Raw genomic sequence first — 22657 nt, 5'->3', positions numbered from 1 at the left:
GTGTGTAGTGGAGTCACACAAAGTTTTTGAAGTGGCTTCCTTTCAAGTGTAAACATTTAAATGACCATATGAAGTAAGGACAAATGAGAAGATTCAGAGTATGTCCACAATGACTGTTCAAATAAAGAACTGTTCAAATAAAACAACAGCTGCTAAACCGTTGGTAAGAAGTGGTGGTTCAGGGGGTTGTTAGCTGTTATTTTATGTAGTTATTGAAATAAGAAATTCAATAAATTAAGATGTAAAACATTTAAATAAAAAAAAGATGTAAAACATTTTGATTTACACAGAACACTTCCAAATACAGAAGCTATACAAAGAAAAATTGCTACCCTTTTTTATTGTTAAGAGGACTCACCTGAGCAGTTGTTTTGGTACGGGTGTAAGCTTTTGTTACTACTTTATCTATAGTATATATTTCAAGATAAAGTCTGGTTAGGCAAAGGAATTTCTTTTTTTAATTTCATTAAAATTTTGTTGAGATATGGTTCGCATATAACAGTATAGTAGTTTCAGCTGTACAACATAATGATTTCACTATCTATACAACATATTTGTATAGACAGCGAAATGATCACAACAGGTCTAGTTATGCAAAGTAATTTCTATCCGTATAGAACCAACTGTACAAAACAGGAATTAAACCCACAATATGGCTGCACGAGTACCAGGGAAAAACTGAGTGGACTGATCCAGTTTTCAAGACGTAGAATATACTCTAATTTAACATCATACTGTGACTATCAATTATTCAGCAAGACTTGTGGCATGCTTAAATTTATAGTGACTAGGCAAGGCTCTTCAAACAACTTTTATAGATAAATAGTAAAACAGACTTCATCAAAGAGACTTACCTGCTCTCTCTTTGCTTTGTTTGTCAGAGAGCACCTGTATAAAAAAATAAAAACTCTCTTAATATCTCAAAATTACACTGTCTTCATCAAGAATATCATCACTGAGTTTGAAAAAAAAAAACCAGATTGTAAAATTAGAATCGAATGGCCTCCAGAAATGAAAGTAAAATACCAATTAGGGTATTAGGATTGAATGATTTTAGTGTGCACAAAGTATTTGGAATAATACAAGTAATTAAAATACTCATTGACAAAGAAGATGCATGAAGTTTATTTTTCTCAGACTTATGTAAAGATTTACACTATACTATGCGTCCATTTAGCAACTAGAGGAAGACTGAAGTCTAGTTTTTGTCGTCTACTCCACTGTCCTCATGTCACCAACAACCTCCTTAGTGCTAAAACCATCCCCTGCCTCATTTTATCTCTCAGTAACATTATAGCAGCCAAGGCAGCTGAGCACTCCTCCCGTCGAAAGCTTTATCCTTCTAGGCTCCTGTTCTCCCATGCGGTCCCTGCTATCTCTTCTACCTCTCTAACTGTTCCTTTTCATTTTCTTGGTGGATTCCCTTCTTGCCTGTGCCATTCTTGCATATTGATTTAATTTACTTTTGTTTTATTTCGCTTTTCAGACATGGCACAGGGCTGGCTTCTCTTTTTACTTTGCACTTTTTCCAGGGTGATCTCATCTACTTTCCATCCATACCCTGATAACCTCCAGATTTATATCTCCAGCCCACATCTCTTTCCTTGAGCTTCAGGCCAATAGAGGAAACTGTTTATTGGACATCTGCGTTTGGACATTTCACAGACACCCCAAACACCATGTGTTCGGAGCTCAACATTATCCGCCCCCTCACACATACACCCAGCCCCAAACTGATACTCTTTCTGTGTTCCCATCTTAGTGAAAGGCATCACCATTGCTGTGGACTGAATGTGTGCGTCCCTCCCCAAATTCATGTGTTGAAGCCTAATCCCCAATGTGATGGTATTTGGAGGTGGAGCCTTTGGGAGGTAATTTGGTTTGGATGAGGTCATGGGGGTGGGTCCCCATGATGGGACTGGTGCCCTTATAAGAGGATGAAGAGCTCAGAGTTCTCTGCCATGTGAGGACTCAGCGAGGAAAATGGTCATTTGCAAACCAGGAAATGAGTTTTCACCAGACACCACATCTGCCAGTGTCTTGATCTTGGACTTCTAGCTTCCAGAACTGTGAGAAATAAATATTTGTTGTTTAAGCCACTCAGTCTATGGTATTTTTGTCATAGCAACTCCAACTGATGAAAACAACTATCTACCTGGTTGCTCAAATTGGAAACCCAAGGATCATCTTTGACACTTTTCTGTCCTTCCAGTTAAATTCTGTTTATGCCTACTCTTGAATATTGCTTGAATCTATCTTTTCATTTCTACTTCCACATCCTGGGCAACATTCATGTCATGCTTAGATAATTGCAATAGCTTTCTAACTTCTAGCCTGACTCTATCTAGTCTTATTTCCCCCCAGTCTATTCACATCCAGTGTGATGTTTCTAAAATACAATTTGATCATGTTGCTTTTGTTCTTGGAACTGTTCAATGGTTCCCCATTACCCTAAGAATAAATAGAGTTTAGAGGTTAAGATCTATGTTTAGCAATCAGAAAGGCAGTTGCTTGCTGCGTGACCTTCAGAAAGTTACCAAATTTCTCTGAGCCTCATTTCCTCATCAGGCAAACAGGGTTGCTTTGAGGAGTAAGTACAATAATTCATGTGATGTGCTGAGCAACAAGTGTGGCATAGAAGAGACATACAATAAATATTTGTTGATTATTCTGAAGGAAGTTCTCAAAAACAAAGACTTATATTTTATTAACTTTTTCAAAGCATCATGTAAATAATACTCTACGAGAGTCAGGGATGAAAGAGACAAAATGCCGATGCAGGCACCAGTTTCGTGGAAGACAATTTTTCCACTGACCGGGGTGTGGGGTGGGGGTGATGGTTCAGGAGGTAATGAGAGCGATGGGGAGCGGCAGATGAAGCTTCCCTCACTTGCCCACTGCTCACCTCCTGCTGTGTGGCCCAGGTCCTAACAGGCCGCGTACCACTACCAGTCTGTGGCCCGGGGGTTGGGGACCCCTGCTCTATACCACAGTTCCTTGCACCCCATTTTTATTCTCTCTCTCTCTCACCTAATTTTATGTCTCTGTTCACACTTACACTGGGTAAAAGCAAGCTCACAAAAGGATTGATGACTAACAATGAGAAGATTCACTTTTCCCAAGGATATTCATATTTTAAAGGCAACGTCTGATGACAAACACCAAGTACTGAATCTCTAATGGTAAAACTTGAGACACTGTGACCAGGAGGAGGAGAAAGCTCTCTCCACATTTCTCAAATAATATCAAGTAGGTGACTATTTCCTACTCTAGAGAGAATTCAACTGACTGGAGTAGTGTATCACATTTAAATGGGTCTGACTTGATTTGGAAGCAAATATATTTAATGACTATTTGATTTGGAATAGCAAGTAGAATAAAATTAGAAATTTTATTTTAAATTTTATTTACTTTCTAATTTTTGTTTTAATAATTTAAAAATAATTTTTAATAATTTTTGTTTTAATAATTTTGTTTTAATAAATTTTTTGTTTTAATAAGGTAAGTTTTGTTACCTGAACATAATAAAACATTAAGAATCTTTTTTTTTTTTTTTTTTTTTTTTTTGCGTACGCGGGCCTCTCACTGTTGTGGCCTCTCCCGTTGCGGAGCACATGCTCCGGACGCGCAGGCTCAGCGGCCATGGCTCACGGGCCTAGCCGCTCCGCGGCATGTGGGATCTTCCCGGACCGGGGCACGAACCTGTGACCCCTTAATCGGCAGGCGGACTCTCAACCACTGCGCCGCCAGGGAAGCCCAAGAATCATTTTTAAATATCATAATAATGTTTTAATAATCATTCAACATAGAAATAACCCAGTGGGATTCTTCAAGCTCAACTGCTTAAAAATTCTCAGTTATGAGCTGAGAGCAATTGCTTCAGGGAAATGTCAGCCTGAGGGCTTAAAATGGAAACAAAACATAGTAAGTAGGCTTTCTCAATCACTCCTTGAGATTGATTGCTAATAGAGCTACTCGCACATTAATAATGACAGTAATAATAAATAATCATTGACAGAAGAACTAAAGTCAGATTACTTGATTCCAAAATAAATCAGTGCAACCCAGGTGAAATAAGGATTTCCAGATAAAATAAAAGTATTTGACAAAAGTATGGCCAAGTATCCTTTAGTTCTAAATACAGAATGTTGCACTGAAAGGTGCAGAGTTTGAATTTGGTAAATGTATATGGAATATTAAAAATATTAACGTTGTTACAATGAGAAAAAAGTAGAAATTAAATGCCTGAAATTAAAGCAACAAAAATTAGTGTTCCTGAAAAAAAAATAATTAAAAATATTTCTAAAGTTTAAAGATGTTGGAGATATTTGAAAATGAACCCCTAATGCATGTAACCATTTCAATAGTACATGAAAAATTAGACACAGAAGTGTAGGGACACTCCTTTCCCAGGAAAACTGATGAGACAAAGATTAAATATATATATTTTTTACTATGCTATGTCAGTTCTAAAATATTCATAAATGTGATGGTGAACATATATTTCCTTACGGATATACAGCAATATTTTAGCATAATAATTTTCATTAAAAACCACTAGATGACAGGAGCTGAGAGGAAGAGGGAATGGGGAGCTGTTGTTTAACAGGTACAGTTTTGCAAGATGAAAAGAGCTCTGGAGATGGAGGTGCTGATGGTTGCACAACAATGTACTTATGCCACTAGATTGTACACTTAAAATGGTTAAGATGATACATTTTATGTTATGTGTATTTTTCCACAATTAAAAAGAAAAAACACAAAAATTAGATGCACATAGTCTATTGCCACTTGTTATATGTAACCTCCCACTATCTTACACTTCAAACCACTCTGTTTGGAAATCCAAATAGAATAGGTCTAAGATCCAAAACGTGACTTATGGGTACATAATAAGGGAACTGCCACTAACCTGGAGATAATTATTTATACTCCCTAAAGTCATCATGAGATTACAGTCAGCTCTAGAAACATAAAGAAGGAAAGGTGCTCTTTGGAGAAAATGTGGAATAATGTCATTCACTGATGCCAGGGCAATTAGATTAAAAGTCTCTAGACAACCAATGGGTTATTTCTCTGGATATTTTATTCTGTTGAGTGTTTAGTCAACATATAGAAACACTCATGTCTAGCACTATGCTGGGTGTTTGACCCTTTCTCTCTGTTGTATAGATGGTATCTCATGGATAAATCCTAGTAAATTCCTTTGAAGTATGTCTGAGTCACTTGCCTCGTTTGGTGAGATTCTCAGAAGGTGTTAAGTCTTTAATACCGCTAAAGCCATAGTAATTATAAATCCATGTTCACAGAGTCTAAGAATAACAACATTTTAGGAATTTGTTTTATGAACATGAATTTAGTACACAATTGCTTTTTGGAACAAATTTACCCAGATATGTATCATAGACAAATATGCAGACTGAATGAATAGAACAATACTAGATAACCATAAAAACATCCAGATAATTTTTTATTGGGAGGCGATGGCCCTTGGAGCTTGTGATGATCAATCAAGTCAATAAATACATCGACTACTATTGTCCAAGTGAAACCAAAAAGCTGTTTCAACACCTGCTGTTCCTGAAACACAAAGGGCCCATTTGTTCCTAGTGCCCTTGCAGTAAGCCTTTAAAACTAAAAGCAGCAGATAAAATCCCAAAGTAAATAAACTCTTAGGAAAACATGTAAGCCATTTTACTATTTGCTCTTTACTTTGTCCAGAATACACCTGTTGGTTTTAAACTCAGCAAATTATACTCAGCGGTGACCCTGACTTAAACATTACAGAATACTGTCTAAGTAGCAATGAGCAGATAAGGTTAATCACCAGATTACCACTGGAAAGCTGGTTTCCTTGGACAAATATAAGGGATGTGAGTATTACACACTGACTTTGGCCCAAATAATTTAAGACTCACTGACTGTGATGTAGGTGAATATATATCTCAAAAAGAAACTTTTCCTAATCTCGCTCATGTTAGCTACTTAAAAGATTATGCACAAACTATACATAAAAATGAAAGAGACAAGGAAATATTTAAAAGCATTGTAATCTCCAATTCCAGAGTCCTTTTAAGGAGCCCTGCTAAGAGAAAAGTTTCAACCAGAGTATCAGTTCATGAAGAAATAAGATGAAAATTTACTGTTCCTTAATTACCATACTAAGTTCTCATTACTGACTTTAAATTTGAATTCAAAATATTCCAAGAATAGCCTTGTAGAGAAGTTTCCAAAACTTTTGATTTCTGTAAAAATTCCTTATAGTGGTTCCTACCTAATTGTCAAAGCTATCGCTTCCCTGACTCAGGCTGAGAAAAGCCTGTAGTAACTCTTAGTTAGTGGGGGTGTGGGGAGAAACAGAAGATAACAGATTTCCTCACAAATAAGTACACTATGAGAGCCAAATAAAAAGCTGTTAAAAAGGCTAGAGAGAATACATAATTTTAAATCTACTCTTTCTTTTTACTTGATCTTCACTGATTTCCTTTAGACTTGAGATATAGAAAGTAATGCTTATTTTCAGTGCTATATGAAAATTTCAGTAAAGCTTAAACATAAGAGTCAAACGAAAATCTACTTTTATGGATTGAAAAATATTTTGATTCAGCCCATGATGTATGAATCTTTCCACTTATAAATTTAAATTTTGGAATATGTATATTAGTATTCACATATTTGAATAGAAGTAGTAAGTAATGCATAATTTCAGACATTTAACCTAAATGCAAAAAAATATATAGTCTTTACTAGTTCAGTGAGTCTAAAGTGAGGTTATTTAATAAACCATGTCATTTTAATATGCATGCTTGACATCTGCTGCTGATAAAAAGGATTTTATATTTTATAGTTAACATTTAAAGAAAAAACATAACTGTAGTTTTGCTATTTATCACAGACCACAGATGGCATAGGCCACATTTGGGTGGCTTCATTTCCTTCTTGAATAGTTTATATAAAGAGGCCACTTGTTTTCTCTCTTTCTGTGTATGTTTTATATAAGGTTTGGATCAAGTCCCAGAAATGAATAAATGAAGGAAGAAAGGAATGCCTCAAATGAAAATGAAGTTTCTTAATAACATAACTGATTATAGAATTTTCCTGGATCAAGCCTAGTTAATAAAGTTCATTCTAAAACAATGATCCAAGGAATTTTCATCTGGATAAATAGTTGAAGTAAGTTTTCCAGAACTGCGAAAAACCCTCAGGACCTAAAAAGTTCCATCCTTTGAACAACTGCATTTTCTCTAGGCAAAGTGGACTAATCCTTTGATTCAAGGCAGATTTTGCCGGGAGCCTGTAGGGAAGCAGCAGCTGAGCATGATGCTGCAGAGACAGCCAGACTGCTCTGGAGGTGTCCAGATGCTCTCCTTGTCTCTGGACCATGAGCCTGGAACATGGATCTTCTTGTCCTGCTTTCTCAGACTTCCTGTGTTCCTCCCTTTAGATCCTATGCTGATGGTCCTGCTCCAACTTGGACATTGAGCTTGGTGTGTCCCCTGACTCTGACTGACCCCAACACACCAGCTCCTGACCCTTTCCTCTAGAAGATGTCACTGCTTATCTGGAGGCATCAATGCAATAGTATAAAACATATATAAATTTTCATTAAATTGTGTTAGAAGAATTAAAAATCAATGACTACACTTACACGAGAATTTACCAGATAGTAATAACAGAAATATTATGTTATGAGACACTCAAAGTGACAAACAAAAGCTCTGAGTGCAAAGCCAATGGATTAATATATGAGAAATGGGAATGTGAATTAATTAGCTCAAAATCAAACTTTTTTTCTCCTTATTTGGTTCAGAATCCTTTAATAATCATAAAAAATGTTTGGTTTCATGATTTACCTACGAATTTCCTAGACCAGTAACAAACTGCAGCCCTAGTAAAAAATGCTTCCAATACCTTGGTCTGGCTATCCAGCTTTACAAGAGTCCTGATCCACCCTAACATAACTGGTAAGAGTAAAATACTCCAAGATTTGATAATCTAGAAGGGTAGATAAGACATACACACAGAAACCAACAGAAAGCTATGCAATGAAGAATTTATTATGATACAGAATTAACTGATTTAGATAAGTGCAATTAACATTTAAGAATACCTTAAAGATAGTAGTGAAAGAACTTTCACTACATTTAGGTGTGCTGTTGAAAATCCAGCTGGATGAAAATGAAATTGAGTTCTCTACTCTGAATGAGAGTCACAGTCTAGAGCAGAAGACAGCCCCATAATGAGAAGGTTGTGACCCTTTGGAACAAATATACCAATAGAGGTGTACGTAAGGAATGATGGTTGCACAGAGAAAGGTGTAGTGGGCCTCATGAAAAGAATCGGGGGGGCGGTTGTATAGAGAATAATATTTAAGATCGCTCATAATGAATAATCTCACTGGTAAAATAAAAGGGAGAGGGGAATTCCAGAGAGAAGGGACAACATGTACAAAGGAAAGGGGCAGAGGAAAGCATGACTCTGGGGAAATGCTGTAAATCAGTTATAGGGAAGAGTGTAAAATGATGGGGTTAGAAAGATTAAGAATGGGCTAGATAATAGAGGAATTTGTATACTATACTAAGGCACTGGGAACGATGCCTATGGGTTTATAAGGACTCCAAAATTATAGGCTGTGTAATGGTAATTCAGAAGCAACATAAGGGATGGATTGGGGGAGGAAAAGTTTGGACACAAGTCAGGGGATTGTTCAGTAGGTCAAGACCTCGTGAAACAAAAGGACCTGAAATAGACTATGTGTGAGGATGTGGTCATTAAGAGTCATAGTTAGGAGGGGATTGAGAGCAGGGAAAGAGAGAGAGAGAAGGATAGAGAGAAGTGTCTTGGATAGTTTTCAGGTTTTACTTAGGAAACTGGTCCACAGAGGTGTCACACTGATGAAGATGAGCAACAGGGGAGGTGGTCAGAGGTTTGGAATATAAGGTAAGGAATTCTACTTTTAGACACATTGAGTTTGAAGAGACTGTGGGACACCGAATGGGGGCTGTATAAAGAAGCTGGAGTTCAGGAAAGTGGTCTGGACTGAATGAATATGGAATATCAGTGAGAATTCCAGCTCTGAAAGAAGTGGAGCTTGTTAGGGGAAAGTGTGATTATACCGAGAACAAGAGAGGTGAAGACAAAAGTCTGGGGGCATCATAGTATCTATGACGCTGAAGGAAATGACTGAGGGAAAGCAGCCAGAGAAAAGAGTGATATAGAGTATGACAAAAAAGGGAAGATTTTAACCAGGAGGAGTAGGTCAGTAGAAAAGGACTGAAAATGGACAACTCTGAAGATACTAAAATTTGGTAATTATGAAGTGGCCTTGGCTAGAGACAGGGCATAGAGATTTGAACAAGATAAATTAAGGAATACATGGGAAATAAAGTAATCTAATCTCAAGAAGCTTGGCCTAGAGAGGATGAAGAATGCAAAAGTGCTAGCATTAGTGAAACCATGCAACTCAGATTGGGACTTGAACTCATGGTCTTTTCATTGAGATCACACACCTGGTCTCAGGACTTAATGAAGCTCAGGTTCTTGATGTCTCCTCGCAGAAAGAATTCAGTGAGAGACAAAGTGATAGGTAAGAAGTGGATTTATTTAGAGAGAAACACACTCCACGGACAAAGTATGGGCCATCTCAGAAGGCGAGAGGCACCAGGGTCTGGGGTTGTCAGTTTTTATAGGGGTGGGTAATTTCATAGGCTAATGAGTAGGAGGAGTGTTGCAACTATTTTGGAGAAGGGGTGGGGATTTCCAGGAATTGGGCCACTGCAACGTGTTGACCTTTTATGGTCGGCCTTGGAACTGTCATGGCACCTGTGCGTGTGTCACTTAGCATGCTGATGTGTTACAATGAGTGTATAATGAGGTGCAAGGTCCACTGGAAGTCAAATCTTCCACCATCTTGGATCTAGTTAGTTCTAAACAGTTTTTGTCATGTCCTATGGCTATATCATTCTTTCAAAGGTTGTGCCCTGCCCCCTTCCCTCCTGTTTCATTAGGAGGCAGTTTGATGGAGGGCTTTTGTAAATTTGAAGAGACTTCAATATCTTCAGGGCCTGAGGAGAAGAAACTCAGTGAAGATTACAGATGCAGTTACAAAGGAGCAGGGATCCTGAGGAGGGGGCAGGCATGGACCCAGGAGTGCAGGGCCTGATGGGGAGAAGACATGGAAGGTAGATACTGACAGCTTGGCTGAGGTGGACCAGTAGGGCGACAGCTGACAAAATTAGAGCAGGGAGTGGTGACAGAATGTAAGGGGCATACACATCTGCGGGCTTCCAGGTTTTTTGCGGGTATGAAGGCCAGGATGAGGGAGGTCTGCAGCTGAAGAGGGGGTACAGGGGAAACCTGTTTACCAACTGAGAAGCAACATAGTGTTTCCTTTTTGTAGTCCTCGGATGTAGTCTCATACTCAAATATATTTATACTTTATATAAATATAAAACTATTCTGGGGACTTCCCTGGCTGTCCAGTGGTTAAGACTTCGCCTTCCAATGCAGGGGGTGCAGGTTTGATCCCTGGTGGGTGAGCTAAGATCCCACATGCCTCATGGCCACAAAACCAAAAAAACATAAAACAGAAGCAATATTGTAACAAATTCAATAAAGACTTTAAAAATGGTCCACATTTAAAAAAAAACTTAAAAAAATATATGAAACTATTCTGTAGTTATTTCACAAACTCATCTCTCTCCTCAAGCAAACTGTGAATACTGGAAAATTAAGACCTGCCTCTCTCTATTTCTTTTTAGGCATTATGGTACAGTACATTAGAAAGAGCTGGGGTTTTGAGGTAGACACATTGGGTTTGAGTCTTGAATCCAACTCTGACTATTATATGGTTTTAGGCAACTTTTCTCACCTATCTGAGACTTAGTTTGCGTATATGTAAAATGGAGATAATAATATAGACCTCATAAGAATGCAAAGATTAAATTTAAAAATTGTGTACCATCTCTCATCCATAGCCTCCAGGACTAGATTGGGTACATAATAAGCTTAATATATGCCTTCTAAGTAAAAGAGGAACCTGGAAAACCTATGCACATCTACATGAAAATATCCTCTCTTCAACTACTATATTGTTTCATATCTAACTTTAAAAATACTGCCCACCATTAAAGAAAGTATGGAAAAGAAGTCATTCTGTCACACCCTAATTCCGTCCTTCAGTGATCATACCTTTCTCCTCACAGTTATATATGCTTAAGTAAGAAATCCAAATTAAGAGTTTGGTTTGGCTCTTACCACATGGCGGGCCTCCTTAGGCAACATCCCCCCAGGTTTGACTGCTTCGTAGGCCTATTTGCCTTGGCTTTCAGGCTTGTTTTTATAGACCAGTCCTGCCAGCTTTTAAGATTATACAAGATTATAGTGGCATATTTTATTTAATGCTTCATTTTCTTTATAAGAGTGGTTTTTGGTTTTTAAAAAACAAAATGCCTTTTAAGTCTGATGACTTGTTCAGCTGAATATAGGCCAACTGAGAAGAATTGGGTCACCAAGTTCTGGACACAGCCCTGGAAAATGTCAGGAGTTGGATGGTCTACTCTTCTGGCCCCAGCTCAAGTAACTTCCTGAATGAATCTTAAGTGCTTTAAGAAATAAAAGCACTCTTAAGAACTTGTTCTTAAGAACAAGTGATATTGGCTTTGGGGGAGCATCCTTTTCATTTTGAATTTGAAAACCACAGGAAAATCAATAGTTTAAGGAAATGCCAATAACAGATGAAGTATAGGAGATAATAATAACATAGTATCACTACTTTTATCTGTGTTAATGGAGGTCTGGGACTTTATCCAGCAAAATATAATTTAACATCATCTTTAGATATAAATGATTGTATAGATACTTTGCTGCATTTAAATAAGAAAAGAGAAGCATTTCCTAAAAATGAAGACTTAAAAAAAAAGGTGAAGAAGGTGGTATTTTTGGTCCAGCAATTTGGTCCTCAATAGCAGAAAAAAAATGGCCTGAATTCTTCTTGCTTCTCTGTTCCTGCCAACCTCTGCATAAAGGTGCTGATGAGTAGTGAAAAGAACAAAAGGAATGTAGTAGGAAGAAGAAACTTAAAAAGCAAGGCTACAGGGCTTCCCTGGTGGCGCAGTGGTTGAGAGTCCGCCTGCCGATGCAGGGGACGTGGGTCCGTGCCCCGGTCCGGGAAGATCCCACATGCCGCGGAGCGGCTGGGCCCGTGAGCCATGGCCGCTGAGCCTGCGCGTCCGGACCCTGTGCTCCGCAACGGGAGAAGCCACAACAGTGAGAGGCCCGCGTACAGCAAAAAAAAAAAAAAAAAAAGCAAGGCTACAGGGAGATCAGCTCCGTGCTTTGTGACCACATAGAGGGGTGGGATAGGGAGGGTGGGAGGGAGACGTAAGAGGGAGGAGATATGGAGATATATGTATAAGTATAACTGATTCACTTTGTTATAAAGCAGGAACTAACACAGCACTGAAAAGCAATTATACTCCAATAAAGATGTTAAAAAAAAAAAGCAAGGCTGATCAGTTTATAATATGAAACTCACAAGCTAGATAGTACTTGAACAACCAAAAGATGACTTTTTTTTTCTTGTATTTACTTAATGCCTTGTCTCCTAACTTTAAGGGCTTCTGACTTGTGGCAGCTATAAATGCACGGGTTGGATCTTCCGCTCAGGGAGTTATAGCCCCTCTAGATCCACCACCTCCTTGGTGTTGAGGCCATACTTCCTGCAGGCTGCATCTGCCCAGTGAGTGAGGTTGGTGGGGATACCAATAGAGCCCTTTCTAGCCAGAGGCAGGATACTCCCTATGGACAAATTTGTTACAGGACCTTCCATTGGTCTGGCCAAACCTTTCTTGGAACCGCAGCTGGTCTGCAACTCCTCCTTCCCTGTCTCCTTCCATAAGTGCCAGACTTCCAATACAGTAGGGAGGCTCTTCCCAGCTTTCTTTGCTCCTGTTCTCAACAAACCCCTTGCATGTCTAATCCTACCTTGGCATCTGCCTCTTGGCAGACATGAATTAACACATTCATCCACTATCTTGCATTTGTTTTATGGTCATAAGCAGGTATTTATGTACAGAAAAGCTGAAGCAAAGAAAGATTTAATAAACTGCCAAAGGAGATAAGATAACTCAAAGGCCTTAGGGTTCCATCTTAGGGCCTGGGGCTCCTGATGCCCCATGGTCTTTCACTTAACAAATATTTATTGAATGCCTCCTATATGCCTGCTCTGGACCTTATCCTAAGAATAAAGGGCTCCTTTGAGTGGCGTGCTCAGGTCTGTGATATAATAAGGTCATTCTGCTGCAGATTGGAGAAAGAATTCAAGGGGAGCAAGGCCAGATGAGAGGCCAGTTTGGAGGCTGGTGCAGTCACCAAAGAAGAGATAATGGTAGCACGTGTGAGAACAGCCCCAGCGTAGATAAAAGAGGTAGGGGAATATTTAACAGGGAAATATGAGAAGAGGGATTCAGAATATACTTACTCCTCACCAGCCCTGGGCTATACTCTGGGAAGACAGGAAACAATAGACATTCCCAACTGTCCAGAAGCATTTGAATGACTTCTGTTCAAAGATGTGTGTGTAAAGGAACTTTTCCTTGACTCCAGTCCCTTAAAGCCCAGAGACATAATGGAAAACAGGAGGAAAAAAACCTCCCACACCAATAAAACAAGAAAATGGCCATATGCCTAAACCACAGACTATGACACACAGAAGTCAATTACAGTGGGAAGCTCTGCCAGAATGAGGGTGCTGAGAGCAGCCCCAAAACTCAGACTCTGAACAGGATGCAGACTTCTCCAAAAATAAGTGTCACAGTAGCGGAAGGTCTGGCCAGGCGACCCTCTGATTAGAACAACCAGTGCTAGGAGAATTTGAGAGAAGCAAGAAGTGCCTTGTGTGATGTGTCTTATGGACACCTGGGTCTGGATTTCTCTTGGAAGGGCCCCTCTGAGCACTGAACTGCCTGCGAAACGTGTTTATTATTATTATTTTTAATCTTGTGGGTTATTTTTCATTTTTACAGCTTTACTGAGGTAAAAATGACATAGAATAAACTGCATAGATAATATAGTAAATTTGGACATATGAATATACCTGGGAAAACATCATCACAATCAAGATACTAAACATCTGCCTTCCAAAAGTTTCCTTGTGCCCCTTTGTAATCATCTTTCACAGCCTCTCTTGCCTCCCAGCTCTAGTCGCAGACAATCAATGACCTGTCTTCTCTCACTATAGACTAGTCTGAATTCTTAAGAATTTGGTATAAATGGAACAATACAGTATTTACTCTATTTTTTCTGGCTTCTTTCACTTAACATAATGCATTTGCGATTCATCTGTATTGTTTTATATATCAATAGCTCCTTTTTATTGCTGAGTAGTAGTCCATTGCATAGAGATATTACAATTTGTTATTCATTCTTCTATTGATGGACACCTAGGTTGTTTCCACTTTGAGGTTATACAAATAAAGCTGCTATGAACATTTGTGTACAATTCGTTGTATGGATATTTTCTTCCAGTGGAATGATGGAATTTTGATAGGTGTCTGTTTAACTTTTTAAGAACTGCCAAGCTGTTTTCTGAAGTATTGTGCCATTTTACATTCCCGCCAGCAGTGTGTAAGAGTTCTGGTTACTCCACATCCTTGCCAACATGTGGTATGGTCAGTCTCTTTAATTTTAGCCACTCTAATAGGTGTATAAGGGTATTTAATTTTTTGTGGTTTCATTTTCATTTCCCCAATAACTAATGATGCTAAGTGGCTTTTTCGTGTGCTTATTTGCCATATGTATACTTACTTTGAAAAATGTCTTTTGAATCATTTGCCCATTTTTTAAATGGTCGATCATTTTTTCATCATTACATTTTTAGAGTTCTTCATTTATTCTGGATACAAGTCCTTTATCAGATAAGTGATTTGTGAAGATTTTCTTTCAGTCTATGGTTTATCTCTTCATTCCCTTCACAGTGTCTTTATTTTATTTTTCTTTTTTTTTTGCGGTACGTGGGCCTCTCACTGTTGTGGCCTCTCCCGTTGCGGAGCACAGGCTCCGGACGCGCAGGCTCAGCGGCCATGGCTCACGGGCCTAGCCGCTCCGTGGCATGTGGGATCTTCCGAGACCGGGGTCCGAACCCGTGTCCCCTGCATCGGCAGGCGGACTCTCAACCACTGCGCCACCAGGGAAGCCCTTCACAGTGTCTTTTGAAGAGAAGTTCTTACTATTGAAAATGTCCAGTTTTGTAATGAAATATTTTTGGTGTCAATCTAAGAAATATTTGCCTTACCCAAGGTCAGAAAGATTTTTCTCCTGTGTTTTATTCTGGAAGTTTTACAGTTTTAGATTTTACATTTGTCTATGATCCCTTTTGAGATAATTTTTGTTAGTGGTAAGAAGTCTGGACCAAGATTCATTTTTTCACACATGAATATCCATATTGTCTCAGTACCATTTGCTGAAGAGACTGTCTTTTCTCCATTGAATTGTCTTTGTCCCATTGTCTGTCTCCTTTGCATTACTTTATATTTTCATGGTGTCATTTTATCTCCTTAATTGGTTTGTAAGCTGTAACTCTGATTTTTGTACTTGTTGTTGATTAGGTTCTTAGTCCTTGGTTTGGGATTTACAGTTTACATCTTTCACTTATCGGTCTACTGTCAAGTAGTATCACACAACTTCATGTATGGTACATAAAACCTACAACACTTCACTTCCATAGTCCTTCTTCAGACTATTACTTTCATACATTTTACTTCCATATCTGTGATAAACCCCCAAAATACACTGCCATTGTATTTGCTTTAAACAATTATTTTTAAAGAGATGTAAAATATTTTTAATTGCACTTATCTTCATATTCATCATTTCTCACACTCTTCATTCCTTTGTGTAGATCCAGATTTCCTTCTGGTATCATTTTCCTTTAGCCTGGGGACTTCCTGTAACATCTCTTATAGTACAAGTGTGCTGGTGATGAATTCTCTGATATTTTTATGTGTAAAATAGTTATTTTACCTTTATTCGAAAGATTTTTTTTTCTGGGTATAGAATTCTACTTTGACAGTTTTTCTTTTAGTAAACATGCTATTCCATTGGCTTGCCTTGTTTCCAAACAAAATTTGAGGTCATTTTTCTTCATTCCTCTGCATAGAATGTGTCTTTTTTCTCTCTGGTGGCTTTTAAGATTATCTTTTTATCATTGGTTTTAAACAATTTCATTATAACGTGCCTTAGTGTAGTTTTCAGGTTTTTTGTGCTTGGCGTTCATTGAGTATCCTGATTTTGTGGGTTTGAAGTTTTCATCAAATTTGGAAAAATTAAGCCATTATTTATTCAAATACTTTTTTGTTGTCCCCTTTTCCTTTTCCCTTGGAGACTCCAATTACATGTATATTAAGCTGCTTAAAGTTACCTCAGAGCTAAGTGCTATTTTTTTAAAGTAAATTTTATTTTTTAAAGCAATTTTAGGTGTATAGCAAAACTGAGTGGAAGATAGAGTTTTCATATACTCTGTCTACATAAACACACATTTATTATAATTGATGAACCTACACTGATGCATCATTTTCACACAAAGTCCATAGTCTACGTTAGAGTTCAATCCTGGTATTGTACATTCTATGGGTTTAGACAAATGTATAACACGTATCCAACATTGGAGTATCATACAGAGCAGTTTCACTGCCCTAAAAAGCTTTTCTGTTCTGCCCATTCATTCTTCCCTCTCCCCTAACCCCAGGTAACCACTGATCTTTCCCTGTCTGCGTGGTCTTGCCTTTTCCAAAATGCCATATAGTTGTAATCAAACAGTGTGTAGCTTTCTCATATTTGCTTCTTTAACTTAGAAATATGCATTCAATTTCCTCCATGTATTTTTCATGGCTTGATAGTTCATTGCCTTTTAGCACTGAATAATATTCCATTTTCTGTATCACAGTTTACTTATCTATTCATCTAGTTGTCCCACCTACTCAAAGACATCTTAGCTGCTTCCAAGTTTTGACAATTATGAATAAAGCTGTTCTAAACATTTGGGTGTAGGATTTTCTGTGACATAAGTTTTTAACCCCTTTGGATAAATACCAAGGAGCATGATTGCTGGATCGTATGATGAGAGTGTGTTTAGCTCGTAAGAAACTTCCAAACTGCCTTTCAGAGTGGCTGTACCATCTTCCATTCTCACCAGCACTGAGTAAGAGTTCCTGTGGCTCCACTTCGTCAGCACTTTCTGTTGTCAGTGTTTTGAATTTTGGCCATTCTAATAGGCGTGTAGTGGTATCCCACTGTTGGCTCAATTTGTCTTTCCCTGATGACATATGATGTAGAGCATTTTTTAGATGCTTCTTTGCCATCTGCATATTTTCTTTGATGAGGTGTGCTTCCCCCACCACCCTGCCCCCACCAACTCTTTTCTCTGTGTGTTTCATTTTAGATAGTTTTTATGCTTTCAGTTTCACTCACTGATCTTTTCCTCTGTAGTATCTCAACTATTAGTCCCATGTAGTGCATTTTTTTACTTCAGACATTTATTACTAGAAGTTCATTTTTTAAAATACATACTTTATGTCTCTACTTAACATGCTCAATCTTTCTTCTGGCTGCTTGAACACATGCAATGTGGTTATGATAGAAATTTTAATGTCCTTGTCTAAGAATTCTATCATCTGTGACATTTCTGGGTCTGTTTCTATTTATTAATGTTTCTCCTCACATGAGCCGTATTTTCCTGCTTTTTTGCATTCGTGGTAATTTTTAATTGGATGCCAGTCTTTGTAAATTTTTCCCTGCTGAGTGCTGAATATTTCTGTATTCCTATAAATATTATTTAACTTTGTTCTGGCATGCAGCTAGGTTAGTTGGAAATGATTTAATCATTCCAAAGCTTGCTTTTAAGCTGTGTTATGTGGCATCAGAGCAGTAGCCTTTATTCTGGGGCTAATTTTCCCCCATTACTTAAGCGATTTTCTTTGAATACCCTACTCAATGTCCCGTGGATTACAAGGTTTTTTTCTCTCTGGATGAAGAGATTACAAACTATTCTCACCCCCTGGGTAAACTCGGAGATGGCTATCGCTAATCATTTCTGGTGGTTCTTCCCCCTGTCTTTGGGTAGTTTTTTCACCTTCATGTGCTGATCAGTAGTCAGCTGCAGATTTGGGAGTGGAGAAACTCTCTACAGCCTCTTGGAGTCCTTTCCCTCTGTGAAGGGCTTCCTCCAGTGCTCTGCTTCATATTCTAGCTGACCTGGCCTCCCTGTAGTCCCAACGTTTTCTCCCAAGTCAGGGAGACAATCAAGCTCCCGCTTGGGTCCCCCCTACCTTCACTGCAGCCTAGAAATTTTCCTCAGGCAGTAAGCTGGGGCAATTGCAAGGCGCATCTTGTTTCTCATTTTCCAGGGTTCAGTTTCCTGTGCTGCCTGATGTCCAATGTCTGAAAACCTTTGTTTTACATGATTAATCTGTTTCTTTAGTTGCTTCCAGTGTTATTCTATTTTATCTGTAAGTGGAAGTCCCAAATTGTTTTTGGAAAATTATTTTCTATCGTCTATCTATCTGTCAAGAGATTTATGGAATGAAGGTCAATAATGCTAACAAAGATTGTTTCTAGGTCATGGGATTGGGATGATATTTTACTTCTTTCTTTGTGCTTTTCTCTTTCTTAATTTTTAATGTTGACAATGCATTGCTTTGACGTTTAAAAGCAAACCATGGCTCGTTTCTCCAACAGAACATTTCCTATCCCCAAATTTTTAAAAAGGCATTAACATGTATTTTTTCCCTAGGTTTCTAAAGCATCATGCAGAATAAACAATTTTAAAACAGTGAAGAAAAAGAACAATATCTTTCTTGCACTAAACCAAAATTGCCAATTCTCTACTTTAAAACTATGTTCTCTTACCTGAAGTCCCAGCAATTTTAAGCCTGCTTAAAGACATAAATGTGTCTGATATCCATATAATGGAATAAAAAGGAATAAAAAAATCAGCAATAAAAAGGAATGAGCTATCTATAAATAGATGAATCCCAAACATTAGGTTGAATGAAAGAAACCAGACAAAAAGAGCACATATTGTACAAATTCATATTTGTAAAATTCTAGAAAATGGAACCTAATCTGCTGTGACAAAAAGCTGGTCAGTGGTTGTGTGGGGATGACAGTAATGAAGGAGGGATGACAAAGAGGCTGCAGAAACTTTTAGTGTGATGGATATGGTTGTTATCTCAGTTACGGTGATGGTATCCTTGTTTTATACATATGTTAAAACTTATCAAATTGTATATTTTAAATTTGTGCAGTGTATTGTATGTTAATTATACCTCAATAAAGCTGATTACAAAGAAAACAATTATTTTTAAGTTAAAAAAAGTCTGTGACATATATCTCTTATAAATTCAGAGAGGAGAGGAATTAGGACATATTGAACATCTGCTCTGTGCAGGTCAGTGCTAAGTGCTTAAACTAGGTTTTACAATCCAGTCTTCACACCAACCACGAGAAACTGGCATTACAATTCCCATGTTTTGCAAATTAGAAAACCTAGGCTCAGGGAGATTAAGGGCCCCTCAGTAGGAACACTGACATTTAAATTTTTATTTCAGATTTTGCCGTTTCTACAGCGGTACACGCCTCTCAGGGCATTTTTGTCTATTAGGAATCCTAAGCATTATTTATACATGTAATTTTGTAACAATATTCTGGCTTATTGTGTTTTTTTATGAAGTTAGGTTATAGGTTAGGCTCTTTATCCTAGATGTTTTTTACAGACTACTCAAGATTGAGATGAAATATTTGAATTTGTAATACTGGTTTTTGTTTGTTTCTGTTTGTCACGATACTCATGTTTACATAAAATTTAAAACCTAAGATAGACACAACACTTTGTAGAATGGCAAGAAGAACCAGAAATCATTATTTCATTTAGAGAACGTAACACGTTCGTCATCTGTTAAAGTCCAGAATAGTTTGATTTGCAGCAATCTCCATGGAATTGGCTTTGTCATGAAATAGAACTACATGTTTTTCTCTCTAATTGTTCTTTGTATTGTAAACATACAACCACAATAAAGAAGATACAAACTTGAATATTACTTCTCTATTCATACTTTCCAGCCTGCCTCCCATGCTTCTATTTCACAAACCCTACACTCTGCCCTGTCTGTTACATCACCCACTTCTCTAGCCATATATTCTGCCTTTTGCCTCTAAACTTGTATTTATACAACTCTTTCTTCCTGGAATGAAGTTCACCTTAAAAACTTCAACATTCTTTAAAGAGTTGTTTAAAGCCTCCCTCACTCAGCCTGGTGTCTTTCCTGTTCATCCTGACCAAAAATTATCAACTCCCTTTTCCCAATGATTGCTTAGAATATTTATTGTCTATACCATTCACTTAACCCTTAGAGATCACATACCGCCTTATTAGTCTACACACTAACTTTACTCTTTAGCATTTTACTTTATTTTATAATTTTTAATTTTTTTTTTTTTGCTATACAGTAGGACCTTGTTGTTTATCTATTTTATATACAGTAGTGCATATCTGTTAATCTTAAGCTTCTAATTTATCCCTCCCCTCTTCCCCTTTGGTAACCATAAGTTTGTTTTCTATGTCTATGAGTCTGTTTCTGTTCTGTAAATAAGTTCATATGTATCATGTTTAAAAATTCCACATATAAGTGATATCATATGATATTTGTTTTTCACTGTCTGACTTACTTCACTTAGTATGATAATCTCTAGGTCCATCCATGTTGCTGCAAGTGGCATTATTCATTCTTTTTTATGGCTGAGTAACAGTCAATTGTATGATATACATACCACACCTTCTTTAACCATTGATCTGTCAATGGACATCTAGGTTGCTTCCATGTCTTGGCTATTGTAAATAGTGTTGTTATGAACACTGGGATACACGTATCTTTTTGAATTAGAGTTTTCTCTGGGTATGCATTCAGGAGTGTGATCAATGAATCATATGGTAACTCTATTTTTAGATTTTTATGGAACGTCCATACTGTTCTCCATAGTGGCTGTACCAATTTACATTCCTTTTCTACACACCCTCTCCAGCGTTTATTATTTGTAGACTTTTTGATGATGGCCATTCTGACTGCTGTGAGGTGATACCTCATTGTAGTTTTGATTTGCATTTCTTTAACAATTAGCGATGTTGAGCATCTTTTCATGTGCTTCTTGGCCACCTGTATGTCTTCTTTGGAGAAAGGTCTATTTTTAGGTCTTTTGCCCATTTTTTGATTGGGTTGTTTGTTTTTTTTGATATTGAGTGAGCTGCATGAGCTGTTTGTATATTTTGACTCTTTAGCATTTGAAATGATCAGAAGGCAGGAATCCTGTCATATATGTCTTTGCCTCTCATTTGAGTGCCTTACTCTTAGTAAATGGTCAATATGTATTTGGTGAATAAATGAATAAGTAAATGATTTTCAGGCCTCTAGAAGTGCCAAGGAAATTTAGAGAAAGCTGGGACCATCTGTATAGAACTCACTACCGTAACAGAGATCTGGCGTATGCTAACAGCGGCCGAGATGTGCAAAGCAAAACAAACAGAAATGTGTACATGCACATTTTGTTGCTGGATCCTCATGCAACCTGGTGGGAACTAGTGTTTTATCCCTTTTGGGTGTTAAAATATAGGAGGTCAATTGTTACTGAAATACCTATGGATCAAATGGTGTGATGTCTGGGATTTACTTCAAAATAAGCTGGTAAGGGGCTGGGAGAGTATACTGATGAAAAAAACTAGATTTCTGGTAATTATTGAAGCAGTGGGATAGATAATAGGGTTTCATTATACTAGTCTCTATAGTTGTCTGTATTCGAAGATTTCGAAAAAAAATTTAAAAATATTTAGGTTAAAGCAATAAGACATGTGCAATGAAGCACAAAATATTCTCTTTTATACAATAACTAAATTAGTTTTATACCTATGTCCCTCCAAAACTTATTCGATCAAAGACAATAGAAAAGTCAACAGTTGGAAGGAATCTGTTTCCATGCTGCATTGCTCTTAAAGCACTGAAATACTGGAGCCCTGTGCTGGTCTTATGCTACTTTTGCATAATGATACTACGTATTTCTTTATTCATTTAAAAAATGTGTTGAATGCCTACCATGTGCTAAATACCACATTAGGTACTACAGTACCTGCCTACGAGAAGCTCTGGTCTAGCAGGGATCAGATTACAGGTAGTCAATAAAACCTTGGATTCTCCCCATTTTATATAAGCACAGCCACAAGCCAAAAACTTGGGAATTATCCTTATTTCCTCACCTTCCCTCGTTCCATATATCTGATGTATCATCAAGTCCTATCTACTCTACTTTCCCTAACATCCTAATTTTCCTCTTCTATCCTTATTTCTACCACCTTCTTTTCTTTTCTCTTCATTTCTAGCAATCATCACGATCTGTTGCCTGGGTTACAGCAGTCTCCTAATTGGTCTTCTTGCTTCTATTTTTGTATCCTACCATTCATCTTCTAAGAGTAATCTTAAAAAATACATACTTCAGATAACATTCCTCCCCACTGCCTGAAAGCCTCTAATATGTTCCCATCGCATTTAGGATGAAACTTACAGTATCTGGCCTCTCTGATTTGAACTCACAACACTCTCCTTTCACTCTGCAGCAG

At 37.7% G+C, this 22657-nt stretch overlaps 1 long non-coding RNA gene across 1 annotated transcript in view; it reads right to left on the bottom strand.

Annotated features, from left to right (window-relative positions):
• Positions 1 to 632: 632 nt before the first annotated feature.
• Positions 633 to 22657, bottom strand: part of LOC125961991 (uncharacterized) — a 69887-nt gene continuing 47862 nt past the window's right edge. Inside the window, exon 3 of the long non-coding RNA XR_007473244.1 lies at positions 633 to 888. This is a non-coding gene — a long non-coding RNA (uncharacterized LOC125961991). The remainder of the gene's footprint in view (positions 889 to 22657) is intronic.

The sequence above is a fragment of the Orcinus orca genome, chromosome 18, assembly GCF_937001465.1.
Source record: "Orcinus orca chromosome 18, mOrcOrc1.1, whole genome shotgun sequence".
NCBI lineage: Eukaryota > Metazoa > Chordata > Mammalia > Artiodactyla > Delphinidae > Orcinus > Orcinus orca.
Note: the sequence above shows the minus strand (reverse complement) of the source record. Positions and strands in the feature narration are given on the sequence as shown.